Source organism: Poromitra crassiceps (genome assembly GCF_964638095.1).
Source record: "Poromitra crassiceps genome assembly, contig: HAP1_SCAFFOLD_483, whole genome shotgun sequence".
NCBI classification, from domain to species: domain Eukaryota; kingdom Metazoa; phylum Chordata; class Actinopteri; order Beryciformes; family Melamphaidae; genus Poromitra; species Poromitra crassiceps.
This window is the reverse complement of record NW_028151925.1, coordinates 11,354-30,205: the sequence shown is the minus strand read 5'-3', so window position 1 is coordinate 30,205 and position 18,852 is coordinate 11,354. Positions and strand designations below refer to the sequence as shown.

At 42.5% G+C, this 18,852-nt stretch overlaps 1 pseudogene across 1 annotated transcript; it reads left to right on the top strand.

Annotated features, from left to right (window-relative positions):
• The first annotated feature begins 4,236 nt into the window (after positions 1–4,236).
• LOC310771266 (fasciculation and elongation protein zeta-2 pseudogene) lies at positions 4,237–11,224 on the top strand (annotated as a pseudogene). The gene is made up of 4 exons: positions 4,237–4,313; positions 9,033–9,141; positions 9,311–9,427; positions 11,102–11,224. The product of its transcript is annotated as a fasciculation and elongation protein zeta-2 pseudogene (transcript).
• The last annotated feature ends 7,628 nt before the right edge of the window (positions 11,225–18,852 follow it).

Here is an 18,852-nt window from a genome sequence, read left to right as displayed (position 1 = left end):
AAAACTCTCAAACAATTAGAGAAGCACTTGTATAAAGAATGGAGATACTGCTCACAGCTGAAAACACCCTCATGTTTTCTGTCACCACAACAACATGTGGGAAACCATTACCATCCTAATTAGAGACACAAACACAGTGTGTGTGTGTGTGTGTGTGTGTGTGTGTGTGTGTGTGTGTATATATTAGGGATGCACGATATATCGGCAATCATATCGGTATCGGCCGATGTTGGTCATTTTTTAACATATCGGTCATATCGGTATCGGTCAGATGTTGCAATGTTAATATCGGTTATCATTATCAGGCAAATTCTTCACATTGATATGAAATAATGCAGTAAATCTATGATTTATGGGCTTTTCCAAAGGCTTTGCAAATAAAGAAATGCGTAACTTTTTCAAATTCAGTGTTAACATGTGTTTTTCAGTATGTACAAAATGTGATGATCATAAAAATGTGGTTTTATACAGATCATATCGACATCGGTAAATATCGGTTATCGGCTATAACAGCAATGTTAATATCGGTTATCGGCATCGGCCAAAATTTTCATATCGGTGCATCCCTAGTATATATATATATACTGAATTAGGGCTGGGTTAAAAAAATCGATATATCGATATTGAATCGATATTCATGTGAAGGAACAAGTATCGATACATAAATCCCAGTATCGATATTTTAAAATGCAATATATATATATATATATATATATATATATATATATATATATATATATATATATATATATAAACATAGGCTATAATATTATAGGCTGTGTGTGGTAGTTAAAACATAGTTTCAAGTTGACGTTTATTTATGTTTGTAGTTAAAACAAAAACATAAAAAGTGTAGGCTACATGTGCATTGTGCATGCACCATGAGACAGATGTACAGACCTCAAATCTGTTTGCACTATAATGTTTGTGAACTGGAAATGTTCATGAGCTGTATTTGATTTTATTTACAAAGCATTTATACTTTATGAAACACTGTTTACAACATGCTGCTGTTCAATGATTCTGTTGTATAGTGGAAATCTAAATTTGTTTGGCTTCTCACAGAAGACTGTAAAGAAAGAGACAGAAGACTGTAAAGAAAGATAAGATGTTGAATGACTATGTTGTCATGTTTAAATAAAAAAGAATTACATGATGTAACTGCTTGCTTTATGGTTAATTCTTAATGTAAATATTAATATTTTTTAATAATGCACCAGGTTAGAGGGTTCCTTGTACAATTTACAGCATTAGTTCTTTGAGAATCTCTTCCATTATCAAAGCAAAACTGGTATTGTAACTAAAATATCGATATCGAATCGGCTTGGGACCTTGTGTATCGGAATCGTATCGGGAAGTCAGTGGCGATACCCAGCCCTACACACACACACACACACACACACACACACACACACACACACACACACACACACACACACACACACACACACACACACACACACACACACACACACACACACAGTGTGTAATTAATTTAAAACTAATTAATTTAAAACTAACCATAAAAATGTACATGAATTGAGACAGTATTGTTGATTTTTTTAGATAGTTAATTAACCTAGCTTTATGTCCTTTCTCTTACTCTATCCTACCCTGGATTGAATATTTTCCTCTATTCAACTGTGTTTTTGTTATGTTCATTGTATTATTCATTATTCACAGTTCATTGTCTTTTAACTGATTATTTTGATCGTTCTGTTGTTTATTGGAAAGTGTATTGAGACACATTGGTGTGATTTTGCACTCAAAACAAAACTTTACTTGATTCAGCTTCAGATAAACAACTTCTCCATTCTCAGTTTCGATGCTCTTCCAATAAAACTGGCCAAACTGAAGACTTCCTCTCTGAATAGTCATTCAAAACAAAAATGATTGATGTTTTTGTGTAAATCACTTGACAGAGAATTCAGTTCCGGTCAAAACTAGTCTCTTAAAACAGACTCTCTCATCTACATCCGGCGAATGCAGGTATGGCGGAAGCATTTGAAAATTGCGGAAGCCAACTCGTCTGTTCTAGAGACTAGTCAGAACAGTAAAATGGGGGAACGAAAACATTGATGCACACAAAGCGCAAGATCCACCGGAAGACGCGGGTCTTCCTGGGCGGAACGTAGGAACCAAAGTGCTTCAAAGATGTAATGGATCCGGCAAGTTTCTAATGCTTTGTTTGGTAGCCTATGTCCATGCTTCTTATTTTTTCTCTAACTCGTAGCGACTGGCGAGGTTAGGCTGCCTACTGCTGCATTTCTATGGGGGAACGAAAACACTGCGGACTGGAACACATCAGGATCAGGACCGACGGGCGGGTCATCCTACCACGGGTACCAGGCTCTTCAAAAGAGCCTGGTGACGCGAGGACCAAATAAGTATGCTATTGCTCTCGCAAACATTTTGAAAAGTAGAGTTATACAGTAGTATGGGGAATGGCCCTGGGGAAAAGGACATCAAATAGAGTTTATTCAGATTTAAGTAGTTGGCGGTAATGCGACATGTTGGGAAGAAGACGCTCCTCTCAGCTGAATGCTCACGTCAGTTTAGCTGTGAAGCTATTGGAGATTACGTTTGTCAGTAAATAGTTCAGGAGGAAACGTTCCTGTCGCTGTATGAAAATGAAAATGTCTAAAGTCCAGAAGCTGCACAGACTGAGAAGCCTTGCCTCCAGACATCCAGCAGCCGTTGGTTATTAAATGAGACGTCCCCGCTGAGCAGCAGGAGGAGTGGAGTTCCAGTCTGGACCAGGAGGACCCAGAGCCCCCACACATTAAAGAGGAACAGGAGGAACTCTGCACCAGTCAGGAGGGAGAGCAGCTTCATGGGCTGGAGACGGCCCATATCACCAAGTTCCCATTCACTCCTGTCCCTGTGAAGCGTGAAGATGATGAAGAGAAACCTCTGTCCTCACAGCTTCATCAAAGCCAAACTGAGGAGGGCAGAGAGGCAGAGCCTCTAGCCAGCAGCTCAACTGAACAGATGAAAACAGAAGCTGATGGAGAGGACTGTGGAGTATTAGAACCAGCCAGGAACTTATATCCAGCTAGTAATTTACAAACAGCTAGTGATGACAAGACTTCAGACTCTGCTGAATCTGAGACTGAAGACAGTGATGCAGAATGGATGGACACATGATAGTCCACACAGGTGAGAAACAATTTATTTGCTCACTCTGTGGTAAAGGTTTTGGTAAAAAAAAAAAAAAGGGGGGGCTTGAAGAGACACATGATAATCCACACAAAAGAGTAAACATTGAATTGCTATCTGTGGTGGAGTGGGGATATGCATGTATTTATGTACGTATGAGAGTATGTAGCCTACTGTGGCGGGTGGATCAGAATCAGCTTTATTGGCCAAGTATGCAAACACTACAAGGAATTGGGCTCCGGTTAGCTTTGCTCTCAAGTACACACATAGTACACAAGTACACACATATAGTTATTGTTTCTATAGTTCTTTGTTGTGTTGTCCTATGTTTATGTATCAAAAAAACAAACTTAACACTATCACAAAAAAAATCTGTGGTGGATGTTTTGTCAAAATGGAAACATCCCTGTTTGCTCAGTTTAAATATTAAGACTGTCAACCTTGTCTGTGTAAAGTTATCCGATATCTGAGCGCAAGCTGGAAATAACATTGTCATGATTGGATGACTCACTCATGCTCCTCCTTAGAGCATTGTTATGATTGGATGACTGGCTGTCAATCACACTCCTCTCACTGAATGTTTTTTTCCTTTCAAGGAGAAGGCACTTATGTTACCAAGTACAAAGTTATTTGACTTTTGTTTGATTACATTTATTTAATTATAATACAAATTATATTAATTGTCATACTTTTTGAACAGTTAGATAAATTGGCCAATAATATCACTATTAGACAGCTACTAAGGAAGGTAAGACTGCACTATATTGGGCGGGGGGGGAAAGTGACTTGACTTGCCTTAACTAAGGACTCAACTTGACTTGCCCAAAACAAAATGACTTGGGACTTTTGGACCCAATTAGTTGTGACTTTGAGACTTGGATCAAAGTGTCTCCCATGTCTGATATTTACTTACTATTGAGCGTTTCATCTTCAGAATAGACAATCTCTGGCTTCATTACTGCTGGTAGGTGTGGCTCAACGATTGTGCAACAGACACATGCACCAGTGATTGGAGCAGACCAGACACTGCTGCCTATGTCATCAGCATGAGTGTAGCGGTAAATCCAGCCAACCAGAGTTTCCCATCTGAAAGAACTGTACAGTGAAGAAGTAAGGTGAAGGACCAAGAACTCCAAGAACTTTGAATAAATCAGGTGGGTTCACTTTTCTGAGTCTCCTGAAGATGCATGGACAAGTACTAACTAGGTGACAAACAAACAATAGCCAACTAACAGTGAGGGTGAGCCCACACAACTGATCATCGCTTTGTTTCCAAATGTTGTTCTGTTCCTCTGCTGGATCAGTGTTGGTTGGAGATGATGGTGTACTTCACAAAAAGCTACTTTGACATGTTATCTTCCCAGTTGGATGTTGTGTGTAGACATACTCTTAAAACACATTGGCTGAGTTTCCCAACAAAGAAGCTTCTTAAGAGTTAAGAAGCTTCTTAAGGCGTTAAGAAGCTTCTTAAGGAGTTAAGAAGGCTCCAAAGAAGTGTTTCCCAAACGCCTTCATAACAGAAGAGAAAAATAAAAAAAAATAGAAGGCTCTTAAGAAGCATCTTAACTGGAGCTGTCCACCATCTCGATGTGAGAGGTCCTCTGCGGCCCACTTGATGGCACTCTGAGCCCACCAGTGGGCCACGACCCAGTGGTTGAGAAACACTGTTGTAGAATAACCTAATCATGGTCATGTTAAACTTTATTAAATATTATTTATTTCAGACATGGACTGCAGTTCAAATTGCTTTATATACACAGCATACAACAAAACAGAGAAACACTACAGAATTTAGGCAACCTTGGGTTCTGCGAAAGGTGCTATATAAATCCACAACATTATAAAAGGAATCCATTCTGATTAGAGGAATATAGCCTACGGTAAAACATTTAAAACACAAGTAACCATACATAGAGGGGAGATTTTCAATTGTTCCCCAATTTTAAACACTAAAGGGTGCATGAAAGAAAGGAAAAAGGGAAAAACACAAGAGGAACAGTGGACACAAGTATCTCCTTTTGCCTGATGCGGCTGGATTTTTGTCGTTAAGAAGGTGTTAAGAATGCCCCAGACCCTTCTTACAAAACCTTCTTAACGAAAGATCATCTTAGCGCTAAGAAGCTTTTGGGAAACGCAGCCTTCTTAACGGAAGATAATTGGAAGATAATTTTAGGCTAAGAAGCAATCGGGAAACACGTTGGCTTCGTTGGCTTCTTACGGGAGCCTTAAGAAGGGTCAAAGAAGCTTCTTAGCGCTAAGAAGCTTTTGGGAAACGCATGCCTTCGCAAAGAAGCAATTGGGAAACGCGTTTGCTTCTTAAGGGGGCCTTAAGAAGGGTTAAATTAGCTTCTTAGCGCAAAGAAGCTTTTGGGAAACCCAGCCATTGTAGGCCTAGTTGATTCATTGTTTATGCTTTGGTATTGTATTGTAAGCTTTGTTCTACTTTTTACTGTATAAATATAATGTAGCGTTCCTGGTATTGAAGAGGCAGAGGCTGCTTGCTGGTACAGGGGTCTTTATTCACAGTTATTCATATTTCCAACTCTTGGCGGTTGTCACGCTCATAGCTAGCTGCTTCTCTCTAGGCGGTATCCGGAGACTGCCCCCGCATGCTCAGTCTCCCCCGGAAGTCTCCCACAAGCATAGTGTTCCCCCCAGTAACACTCCCCCACATCAGTTCCTATCTGTAGTCGAGACACTTCCATTGCTCACCACTGTATGTGTAACACTGATTCGCTACAATAAGTTTCTTAGGTCAAATCCCTTTTGATTTGAGGATCAGGCTTAGCTTGATCCGTTTGTGGCTGCTGTAAATAAATGGCAGTTAAAGAAATGTGTCATTCTGCAGGTATATGAGAATTAAGTCTATAAATGGAACGATAGTTACAGAATGTATGGGGGTGGGGCTTAGCGATTGTGTGTGTGTGTGTGTGTGTGTGTGTGTGTGTGTGTGTGTGTGTGTGTGTGTGTGTGCGTGTGCGTGCGTGCGTGTGAGAGATCAGCAATGATGTTACTGTGCTGTCTTTAAATTTACTAGTTTAAGTTTTTAGTGTATTAAGTTGTTAAAAAAGTGAGTGATTTGTAGGTTTGGGAAACTGTGACAGAGTGAGAGCTCTTCTCGCTGCGCAATCTTTGGTCGCTGTGCAATCTTTGGTTTTGGAATCTGCTGCAGAGTGAGAGGTCTGTCTGCTCTCCGCTCCTGTTCTGTGGGATCTTTGGCTGCTCTCTGTCCAGTCTAGCTAGAGAGTCTAGAGCAGTGGTTCTCAACTGATCTAGCCTCACGACTCACAGTTTTCCTTAGTCATCAAGTCGTGACCCAATTTTCAGAATTTAGTAGCTAACTTTGTAGCTTAATTTAGCTCCCTTCACAACAAGCTAGCATGGCATGTTGGTACCAATGGATGCCTTAGGCTTAGGGTCTTCTAGTTTCATATGGTACCAGTACCTTCACTCTTTCTCTTTAGTTTAGTTTAGTTTATTTCACACATCATAACATGGAATACAGTACATGCTGCATACATATATTTACAGTAATTGGATGCATGAAAGGGTCACCCCAAAGAAGCTATTTAAAGCTTATGATAGGGGGCCCGGGTGCCCACATATAACAGACAGGATATTGGCCAGATATCCTAGGATACAACAACGTACAAACAGACATACACAATAGACAATCCCAGAGTCATGGTTAGGAAGATTAAAAATAAGCCCGCTACAGCCTCTGAAAGAAAGTAATTTCGGCTGCAGACGCCAGCATCCTCAATGAGTAGAACTTTATTTTCATATGCACACATCCGTGACCCACTCAAAACAGCCCCGCGACCCACTTGTGGGTCCCGACCCACAAGTTGAGAAACACTGCTCTAGAGAGAGAGTGGTCAGCGGAGGACCAAAATGCGAGACTCATTAGCCAATGAACAGCCAGGAAGGGGTCTCGCGCTACTTCTGAATGCTAAAATAAAGCTGATCATGTACAATTTGATAAAAAAATAAAAAATTTTTTTTTTCAAAGTACAACACAAACTGTCCATTTTGCTGCAACTCGACAGTGCTGCTTAATCCAGGACCTTACTTCCTGGAACTCTTGAGAGTAAGAAACTGGTCCATTGGAGTGAATGGAGATGTCGCGTCTCTTCTATATACACGGCTCTGGCTAGGTCTAGCTGCGTTGCATGTCGTTTTTTAAATGGTACCCATAGAACCCATTCTCATTCAGATCTCTTGAGGTGAGAGGTCAAGGGACCCCTTTGAAAATGGCCATGTCTGTTTTTCCCTTGCCAAAATTGACCCTAAATTTGGAGCGGTATTTAGCCCCCTTCCCGACAAGCTAGCATGTGATGCTTGCTTTACTTCGCCGGTAGTCCACCACCATCTCCTTGGTGGTCCTTCTGATGTTGAGCTGGAGGTGGTTGATGTCACACCACTCCACAAAGTTCTTACCAGAGAATTTTTTCTTATTTTTTTTTAATCGCGTTAATCGCATGCCGCTATTTTGTCCCTTCGTCGCACCTGTACTTGTAGTCAAGCTGTTCGCAGCCGTTTCCTGTCTTCTGCCTGTGGAGGCATGGAAGAGAAAGACAGCAATGCTCTTCTAAATGGCTCGTTTTACTTTAAATAACACCCAAATGGCACAGTGGACAAGTCAAGAGCAGTAGTTTGCACCTTGTGTAAAACGGAATTAAAATATCACCGAAGTACATTGAGTTTGAGCTATCACCTAAAAGCTAAGCTGTAACTCTTTAAATCGATGTTTCACATCTCTCCTCCCGATCAGAAATGTCGTGTTTTCTTTTCGCATGCCAGAGATGATAAATAATAATAATAATACATTTTATTTGGAGGCGCTTTTCAAGACACCCAAGGTCACCTTACAAAAAACTGGAACCAAAAGATAAGAATTAGGCTTGTACCTAATAGGCTACATGATGGTGCATCTGTGATCCATAAAGTCGATCAGATGAATATTGAAAGCCTTGTTACCATGCTGCCTGTGGACAACACTTTCCTGTTTTATCACTTTGATCCTTAACGACCACAGCTGCACGTCGTTGGCTGGCGTACATCGGCGATGTTTGGTTGTTGAATGAATTTGTTCATCATACAGTAGCCTAGGCTACACTAACCTATGAAAATATTCATTTGGGCTAGGAGGAGCTGGGTGTAAATGCCTCCGCTCGCCTTTCAATCCGGGAGTGGTGGCTGCCACCTGAAAGCACACCCCAGGACGGGAATGTGGCAGTGCTACTTGGCTGTGTGTGAAAGCAATTTCTGTGGCGAGGCTGCCGGCTTTGCGGGCCTTCTGAACTGCAATATTGCGCGATCTGTGTGAAAGCGCCTTATGTTAAAATGGTTGTAAACTATGTAACCAAAACGTACAGAAATATGTGAATGTCTTCCTTTAATGTCGATAGAAAGGATCACTCGGTCGGACTCGGAATGTTGAAACACGCATTTCAGAACTCAAGATGGCGGTTTCTCCTCTTGCAGGGCACAGCACACACTGTCATGCAGTGCAGTCACCACAAACAGGGTTCTGTGTGTGTGTGTGTGTGCGCGCGTGTGTGTGTGTGTGCAAATTCTCCACGGTTTTTGTCATATTTATATAACACTGCTTACTGTCTGTTATAAAATACCAATAAACAGATGTTTAAAACAATAATGTCCTCTAAAATAGGTTAGTGCAGCAGTGGCTTTATCATTATGGAAGTGTGTCATACTTTTCACCTACTGATCAGAATGGCTTCATCTGATTGGGATATTTCTGTGGATATGCCTTGACTGAAATGTTATTAAAAGCAGGACATTTATGTATTCAGATTAAGGTATCAGAAGTTGGAAAAGACATGAGTTGTGTTCTTTCATTCCCCCCACAGAATCTGGAACGCCTTAATGGACAACTATGGGAAGATGATGGCGGTGGACTGGAAACAGTCTCGAACACGCTCCCTCCACGTCCTCATGTTCAACCTGGAAGAGAAACCGGTGCGTTGGAGGACTACACCCCTCCCTTCCATGCCTCATATATATGTTTTAATTTACCCCTCCTATCCAAGCCCTCCTCTCCTGCCCTTTCAGTTCATCCCACAAATCTCAAATATTCATTGTGCTAGCTTCACGGTTTTCATTCAATCCCCCCCATCCTCTTTGGCAGAGAGCGAGTGATGGAGCCACGGAGCTGTTGGACGAGGAGGGGCTGAGGGAGCAGCTGGACATGCACTCCATCATCGTCTCCTGCCTCAGCGAGGAGCCGCTCTTCACAGCAGAGCAGGTAAGTTTCAGACACATTCATTGACTGGGCTGACGTTCACTGGGTTTGGTTGATCAGGGTTTCGGGCCATTCATGAACTGAATTGAGAATGCATAGTAAATTCAAATTCAAATCTTGGAATTGAAATGTCACCCAGCTGTAAGGAAACATAATTTACAATTGAATTGGAATGACAAGAGTAACAAAATTGAATTCGACTCGACTCGCTACCAGTGGTTCTCAAAGTGGGCTCCGGGTTCCATGGGCGCCCCAGCAAAAAGGAGAATCGTTTATTTTCACTATAATTCCATCCATAAGTAACCCAATGTATGACTATTTTAGTCATGGGCAGCGCCACTGCTGGCCATTTGGGTGCCCTAAGCGTAAATGTTTTCATTGTGCCCCCGCCCCGTCCCAAGAAAAACTCACAAATTATATGTATGTATAGTATATATATATATATATATATATATGTATATGTGTATATATATATATATATATATATATATATATATATATATATATATTATGTATTATGTATTATGTATTATGTATTGTGTGTGTGTGTGTGTGTGTGTGTGTGTGTGTGTGTGTGTGTGTGTGTGTGTGTGTGTGTGTGTGTGTGTGTGTGTGTGTGTGTGTGTGTGTGTCAGACTGTAAAAAGAGATGGACAGAGTGAGACCAATAGTAATTTTGTTATATTTTACTTGAGATGCCTGAATTATTTCATGTTACAAGCAGAGGTGCTTTATTTTGTATCTGCCCTATGCAGAGAAGTAGCTTAACTACAAAAATAGTGTGTTGCAAGATGGACTGAAAAGTCCGCTGTTTATCTCCCTTTCTGAACAACACCCGTTCTGATCATTATAGAGCAAGATGATGGCTTCCACTACACAACACTGTATTTACGTAGGCTACGTTACATATTTGCGGGAGTGGGAGGAATCTCACACATGTACAGATGTGACCGATGGAAACGTGAGTTTGTTTACTGCGTCGCATGTAGTTAACAAGGAGATCCCACAACTTTCTTTTAAGGCGGCACCGTGGCCAGTTCAAAACAGGGAATGCTAAACTGGCCGTGTGGAGAGTAAATTTGAGAAGGGGCATTACCAAACTGCGGGGCATCCACCCAGTCTGTTTGACTGTGGTATTCCTGCTCTGGATGATGCCCTAGGGCGACACTTGGTTTCCTATGCTCAGTGCGTTGTGCGCGTGTAGGGAGCGGCTGGTACACTTTCAGTAGTAAACATCTCAAAGCAAAAATCGGGGGGCCCTGGGACAATTATGATCAAATGGGGGTCTGTGGTCTAATTTGTGTCCGTTTAAGGGTCGTTGACATGAAAAAGTTTGAGAACCACTGTGCTAAACATTATAAATCCAACTAATCATGACTCAAATTAAAGACAGTTAAACAAAATAAATGCATTCAATCATAATTTCTGTATTACGGTTACGTGTCATACATCAAGTATCGCCTATGAGGAACCTTTAACATTTTATGATATTCACTATTGATAATATATAGTATAACACTATGTGTAATCTCAGAATGGAGAAAAGAAACTGAAATTCCAATTAATTTCCAATTCTGTTTCCTGTAATTTTTTTTCCAATTCCAGTTCCTCAGTTAAATTGGAATTGCTGAGTTAATTCATGAATTGACCCTCAATGTTATACTGTGTGTTGCTGCAGGTTATCGAGGAGATGGAGGAGATGATGCAGGACTCTCCTGACATGGAGGCACAGCAGAACCCGTCTCGGTCGGACCTGTCCATGCTTTCACTGGACATCCGGCACTCCAGCAACTGCTACTAGGACAGTGAGTGTCCAATGAACAGGGCCGATGGTCTGTGTGTAAACAATTAGATTGTCTGGGTGTGCGGGTAGTGCAGCGGTACATTCCCTGCCTACCAACACGAGGGTCGCGGGTTCGAACCCCCACGTTACCTCCGGCTTGGTCGGGCATCCATACAGTCACAATTGGCCTTGTCTGCGGGTGGGAAGCCGGATTAAAGGTATTTAGAACACGGCTCTCTTGAATACTCGATTCTGATTGGTCAATCAACAAGATTCACCGGTCATTATTTCTCGACAACCGACCGCTGCTCTGCCACACCTGGATTAATCAGTTGATTAAGAGCTTTTTGTCAGCAAACACTACTAATTAGGCCAACCAGTTGCAGCTGTGGTGTCTTGTGTGCCAATTACGAATGAAACCGCTTTGTCGTTGAAAACGCTATTAAAAAATCTATTTGAATAATTATTTTTGTCAGATTATTGAATGATTTAGTTGTAGGCCGTGTTCTAAGCGGGATAATGTATATTGAGGCGGTGATTACTGGGAAATAATGACCTTCAGGTGAATTATTAAGCCCTCCGCTGCGCGTCGGGCTCAATCATCACCTGTCGGTCATTATTTCCCCCGTAATCACCGCCTATATATACATTATCCCTTACTTATAAAACGGCTCTCTCAAATCAAGCAATCTGATTGGTTCACAGCCATTGTATAAATCCCGTAACCCACTCCAATAACCCATGGCCATGGGTTATGAGTTGCCATGGCAACTCTCTTACTAAAAGGCTTTGGTTACCTCAAATGACAATGTAGAAAAAACAAATGGCGGAGACAGCTGTCAGATCCTTGTGAATCGATCTTCGCTTATAACTTTACTAATACTTTGCAGAAAATTATGTTTTGTACAAGAATAGACGCGGGCTAATGTCTTCTTTGCAAAAAAAACCTGCATTTAACCCCATAACGTTAGTTGGTGTCGGGCTTTGCAGAAAAGCTCTCAGCTTCTCAGCAAGCGCTGAGAATGCAGCGCTGCGCTCGAGCTGCGTGTCGGGCTTTCCAGAAAGCTCTCAGCTTCTCAGCAAGCGCCAGGATTGGCCAATGTCAACTTCAGTCGCCAGAACGATCCAATCAAATCACCCGCACGTTCTTGCGGTCCCGCCTTACAGTAGTGTTTCAACTGACTCTACCAGAATGCCATGGCAGTCGGACTTATAGTATTACTATTATTATTATATTATCATACTTGGAAACCGTTTTATAAAAGCAATATAGCACTCGAGCTGCGTGTGTTGTGGCATATATCCCGCTGCTCAGCAGTTATCCCACTCGGCCTGCAGCCTCGTGGGATAACAGCTGATCAGCGGGATATATTTGCCACAACACACTGGCTCTCATGCTATATTGCTTAATTATACCATGGTCTGGGTGAATACTGGATTCTGATTGGCTGCAGGGTGTCCAGTAATTTGTGATAATGTACACCTAGCTAAGTAGTTTCAGTCAAATGGTCTGTTCACCATTCATATCAATGCGCCATGGTCTCGACAGAGCCATTTGAGCTCTATACCACCGTTAAGGGTTAATATGGCACTTTTATAAGTTTAGAAAAAAATTGGTCAAAGTAACTATTTAGATTACCCCTGTGTGCTCAGTTTATTAAAATAACTGCTATTTAGAAATCTGTCGTTTTCTGAGATGTTGTAATGTCAGCTGACAGAAGCCGGCTCTCAGCTGTCAACTGTCAAACCAGCTCTGTTTATAACTTTGCAGAAAGCCAGCCAGGAACTTTGCAAGAGCGCGCACTGCCTGTATCACTGATACAAATCAAGTCAAAGAGGAAAAAGACGAGATCAACAAAAAGAAAACAACGAAATGGGCAGTTAACAGCAACACACTGAGAGACGTCCTTGTACAAAACATACCTGGACTCCGACATAGAAAGCTTCAGATGGTTTTCTACTCCGAGCGCGGCACGCGCCACTTACGTCTTATAAGACCCGCAGACGTTAACGTAATTCCCTGGAATGTGAGTTTAACCAGCCAGTTACATGGCTTTGCATTCTTAGACATTGGCAAAATTATTAGTTAGTTTATGGTCTAGAAATTCTGCCAGGTGTAGGCACTCATCGGCCATTTTCTCCAATGATAATCTTCAGCAATCGAGGGGACTATTTTATCTCGCCGGTTCTCAACTCATATCCAAGGTTATGAAAACTACATTTTGATTGCAAAATGCATGAAAATATAAATGAATGGTCTTGTTTTGTTTCTTTGGCAAGTGACCATGGTATAAGCGGATTAATGCACTTCCAGGTGTCCATTATCAGAAATGATTGGACTTCGCCTCGGACGGTTCACGCCTCCACGTCGTCCAATAATTTCTGATAATGGACACCTCATCGTGCATTAACCCTTACATAACCCCCCTTTTGAAGAATAGAACTTTAGAAAATAAAAAATAGAGTGAAAGAGTTGCAATTCCAATTCCTGAGCACATTTATTTTCATGGTTTATTCTTAAGTCCATTTTGCCCATTCTCTCAAGTAGCCCCTCTAGTACCTCCACGTACCCCTAGGGGTACGCGTAGCCCAGTTTGGGAACCAATGAGAGAAGAGATAAAGAGCACAGGTTGCTTTAGGTCGCTTTCACATATAAGCTGTTTAGTCCGCTTTAACCGCGCCAGAGTTCGTTTCCTCAGATAGTGCGCTTCGTTTGGGGTGGTGTGAAAGCGCAAACAAACTGTTGCAGAACAAACAAACAAACTCTGGTGCGCTTGAAAACGTGGGTCTCGGTTCGCTTCCAAGTGAACCCTGGCGCGGTTCGTTTGTTGTGTGAAAGCAACCCGGACTAAACACAAGAGCGCCAGTGCATCTGATGCACTCATGCAGTGCATCATGAGTAGAAGACGGTAGAAGGAAGCAAAACAAACACTGCGGCGTGCACACGTGTACAGTACCTGCACTGCGTCATGACATACGTCATCATAACAACATCACATTTATCAACAGCTGGCCCCCGGTTTGCCTATCTCCTTCGGTACGTAGGCTACTCTCATCTGTAGAATGAAATGTTCAACAGCTTGCTGCCTCATCTGCTGCTCATATTGGGCACATTCTTGTTAAATAATTATTTGATAGTAAAACCAGAAATCCCAATATCGCAGGTGGTGTTGCTCCATGTCTGTGTTTTGTGGATTCACTTGTGTTGTTCAGTCAGCCCTCAGCCAGGCTAGAAGCCTGCTGGAGAGATTTCCCTTCTCTATTCTGTCCAATAGACAGTGACTGTTTCGACCACGTGACATTGTTCAGAAAGTTTGGTGCTTGTGACAAATTGTTGTGTGAAAGTGAACCAGACCAAATGAAAATCACAACAATGTTGCAACTTCACCCCCCTGAATGGCACCGAGTCCACCAGCTTATATGTGAAAGCGATCTTAGACTTGCACGACACACTCAGAGAATAAAATGAGAATGCATAAGGAAGTCAATTTGTGGCCGACCCTAACCTTTGACCTTTTGACCCTCACTCCCCCCACTCGTCACTGACCAATGGCAGGCGTCCAGCATCCAGAACAAACAGACCTGGATTAAACACATCAGGGACCTGATCCAGGAGCGCACCATTCACCAGCAGGGGGAGCTGGACAGCCAGGGTGAAGGCAGCAGCAGCCAGCCAGACACCGTCTCTCTGGCCTCACACACCTCACAGAACACCCTGGACAGTGACAAGGTGAGAACACACACAACACACACACACTCACCAAAACAGCTTCTGCACACGGTATTTTCATACTGGAGTGGAATTGGCTGAGCCATATGTACCGGTAGGGATGCAAATTGTAATCAATTTCCGTAATTGATTAATTGGTCATGTTAACGATCAATTAATCAATCATTACCAAAAAGCAGCTTTTTGTCATACAACATAGAAAAGACAAAACGTGTCTTTAGGCCCACTCAACAAGTTAATCACCCAACCAAACTTCCTGCATTAGCTGTCATTGTGCTTGTAGACGTGCTGAATTTCAACATTGTATTACAATGTTTACAATACTGGTGTCTTTTTGGCTGTAATTCTCCCACACTGGACTTTTTGCCTACCTGCTTGGCTTTCTTCTTCCTCTGTATAACCGCTGAACGTTAAATTTCACCCTTGTCTTGTTAAATAATTTCAGCAATTTCTTTTAAAATGGCACATAGCATTGTCGATTAATCGGTTAATATATGTTTGGATCGATCAAATGGTTGACGCAGATTAATCATTAATATCCCTATGTACCGGTAAGCATGGCTCTGTCTGGACTGAAAGCTATGGCCCCTGTTTACATTTGCTACTGTAGCAACCTGGCTTGTATCTGGATTGTGTCTGATTGCCTCTCCCCCTCCTTCCCCAGCTGTGTGGTGGCTGTGAGCCGACTGTGGCGGGCAACAGCAAGTTGCAGCGTTTGGTGGCCAGGGTGAGGGTGGTCCTCTTTGGTTGCTTTCCGCAGAGGTCTGCGGAGATCAGCAGCCTCTGAGAAGAGGTTGCTGTCCAAAACGACATCATCGTCATCCCAGGCACGGTAAAAAATCCCCCCGGACGTCCGCTCCCAGTCTGCAGCCTCGGGCCGAGCGCACGCCCTCGCCCCTTCTGCAAGTCGGCCATTTAAAAACGGATTTCCACTCTTCAACGTGGAAGGACCCGGCCTTGAGCATAGTGGACTGCTTCTGCAGGGAGAGCCACTGTATGGACCAGACATCATCATCAACTTGCCTGAAGCAAGCAAAGCCCTGAGAAAGGACTGTTCTCTGCACAGGAGGTATGGCATGAACCCTGATGGACACATGACCTCCCTGAGATCCCATCGCATCGCTGATGTGAAACAAAATGAACATCTAAGGGGCACTTTACACGAGGACGGTTTCCTATGGTGACGGGGAATTATTGTATCATCAGTGCCTCCCTTTTAGACGGCGACGGCGAATTCGCGCTTAGGAAACGACACATTTTGGAACCACCCTCCAGAGTGGAATTGTTTGACACGCTTCCCGCTGAGTGCTCCATGTAATCGTTTTGGAATGGCACATTTCAGAAACTCTGACGTGCCTGCACAGGCGACACACGCGATTATGCCATAGCCGTGCGCGAGTTGGCAACCAAATAAAACGTCAGTATGAATGAAGTTTGGCAACATTCAGAATTAAGCTACACTGCGGCCAACTTCAGTTACATGTTCATAACGTTACTGCTGCGAGGAGCCGATGGCTGTACCCGGTCTGTGTTTAACGTTAGTTACAAAAGCACGTCGACAGTGTTTTCTCACTGCCAGTAGCCTAACTACAACAGTAGGGTTTGACAGATAGCTAGTCCGACAGCACAGTCTGACTGTGCTGCGCTGACCGGGAGCCTCCCGGTCCTCGCTGCTCGTTAAAGATTTCCAATAGGCGTTATTCTGATAAACTGTTACATTCTCACCCGACAAATATTAAAACTTTAAAACAGTTTGGGGGTTTTTTTAGCTTGAAAAAAGCTTTTTGGCAAGTCGAAATGACTGCGGAAGGCGGACTCTACTTCCGCGTTTAAAACCGGAAAGACGATTTTCGAAATGACGTCATGCAGAAGCGTCCTTGTATGGGTAAAGAATAAGGTGATCACACTGCCACCTAGCGACCTGGCATGTACATTACGGCGTTTTAAAAATTCAACAGCGCTCATGTAAACAGGGAGAAGGTGTGAAGGAAACGCTATTGTGTCGTTTCTTCCAGAAACTGTCCTCGTGTAAAGGGCCCCTGAATGAATGACTTTGGAGGGGAAAAAGACCCCACTAGTTAGATGGGATGTATTAAAAAAAGAGTTCCACTTGGACAGGCCTGTTGGAGTTAAGGCTGTCAGCCTTGGCAACCAAGATGAAACGGTGGGACACTTTTTATGTATCTTTATAATGTGAATTTTGACACTACAGAAGGATTGTATGATGCATTTGTTTGGTATAGATTTTGTGATGACTAAAAAAAGTGTCTGTGCTTTTTAACTCATTGAGTGCCATGGACGAACATGTTCGTCATTTCAAATAGTAACGTAGAGTGCCAAGGACGAACATGTTCGTCAATTGCGTTTTTTGACGGGGGGGTGTCGATCTAAGCCTCTTACATCGCCTCTTACAATATGGGAGCTATTGAATGTGTCTAACCTATTTTACAGAACCCTTAGGTGGCGACAGTGCTCTCCACATAACAGAAAGGCAAGGAAAAAACAAAGAAGAAGTCGTTATGGAAACGGAAATCGCATCGCATCCGTATGCATCGATATGCTGAAGCACGTTACTGCAGCTGTGCCTGCAGCAGCCAATCTGCTCCCACAATTGAGCCGCTCCGTGTCGGTTGCGACAGCACATCCGCACATCCACACCGTGGAGTTGTTATTATTCTCAACTGGAAGCATGGTTGCCGGTGACAAACACACACGGAACGCTGTAAAAAAGCTGGATGTCGCGCACCCTTCACTGTGCGCACAGCAAACTCAGCACAGCAGAGAGCCACCACAGACACTCCCATACAGGAGGAGTGTGCAGTTGAGGCGAGGCGGGGCGGGGGGGGGGGGGCACGCAGAGCAGCACACAACACCCAGACAGACCCAGGCAGCAGGACAGGATTGACAAACGCAAGCCAGAATATCCGATGCCCACCAGCAGCAAATCAAGACCAGCAAGAAGCTGCAACCAGCAGTGCACGACGCTGCTGGTTGTAGCTAAAAAATATTATTCTGCCAAACAAAATTCCCTGGCCTTCACTGTTTTATTGAAGGAAATTATTTTTGAGGTGTGACTACATTAGAAAAGATTAGCTTCAGAGTCAGTGATGTGCTTGAAATGTTTAATTTCACAAAAGGCCAATTATCTCAGCTTCTAGAAAAAAATTGCTGTTTTTGGATGAATCAAGCTATCTTCTCTGGCTCATAACTAAAGAACGGAAAATGGGATCAATAAACTTTTTTTTGCAGATGATAGAATAGAGTCTCATCGTTCTTTGTGCGTGTTCAGTGTTTACATAGTAATATCACACAATATTCTGTGAGCCTCGAGAAATCACTGAAAACGCTCTGAAACTCTGGCACTGGGAGCGTCCGTTCTCCAAAAGTGGCTGGCACTCAATGAGTTAATGTGAATTTGGACACTATACAGAATGATTGTGTCGGGTATTTGTTTGGTAAAGCCTTTGACGACTAAAAAAAGTGGGGAGAGCTAGAAAAGAGCTGTTGAGAGGACCAAGACCTGCTACGACTCTCTAAAGAAACAAAGCACTTCTGAAACACTGGACCTTTGCAATTGTATTTTTTTATTTAAATTGTTGATGACATCCAATGAAGATTGTCTGTCTATTTAGTGTTTCCTATGCAAACTGTTTTATTTATTTTTTCATTTTTTCATTTTTCCTTTTTTTTTTTTTTTTTTTTTACAATTTAAAGTCTGTATTTCTAGTGATATTTAAGTGTATTCATATTTAATTTTGTACTTTTTTAGAAGAAAGATAGAAAAGTGAGCTGTTGAGAGGACCAAGGCCTATTAGGCCTCTAAAGAAATAAAGCACTTTCTGAAACACTGGACCTTTGCAATTTCACTAATTTTATTTAAAATGTTGATGTTGACGTTGCTATTATTTTAAAAGAG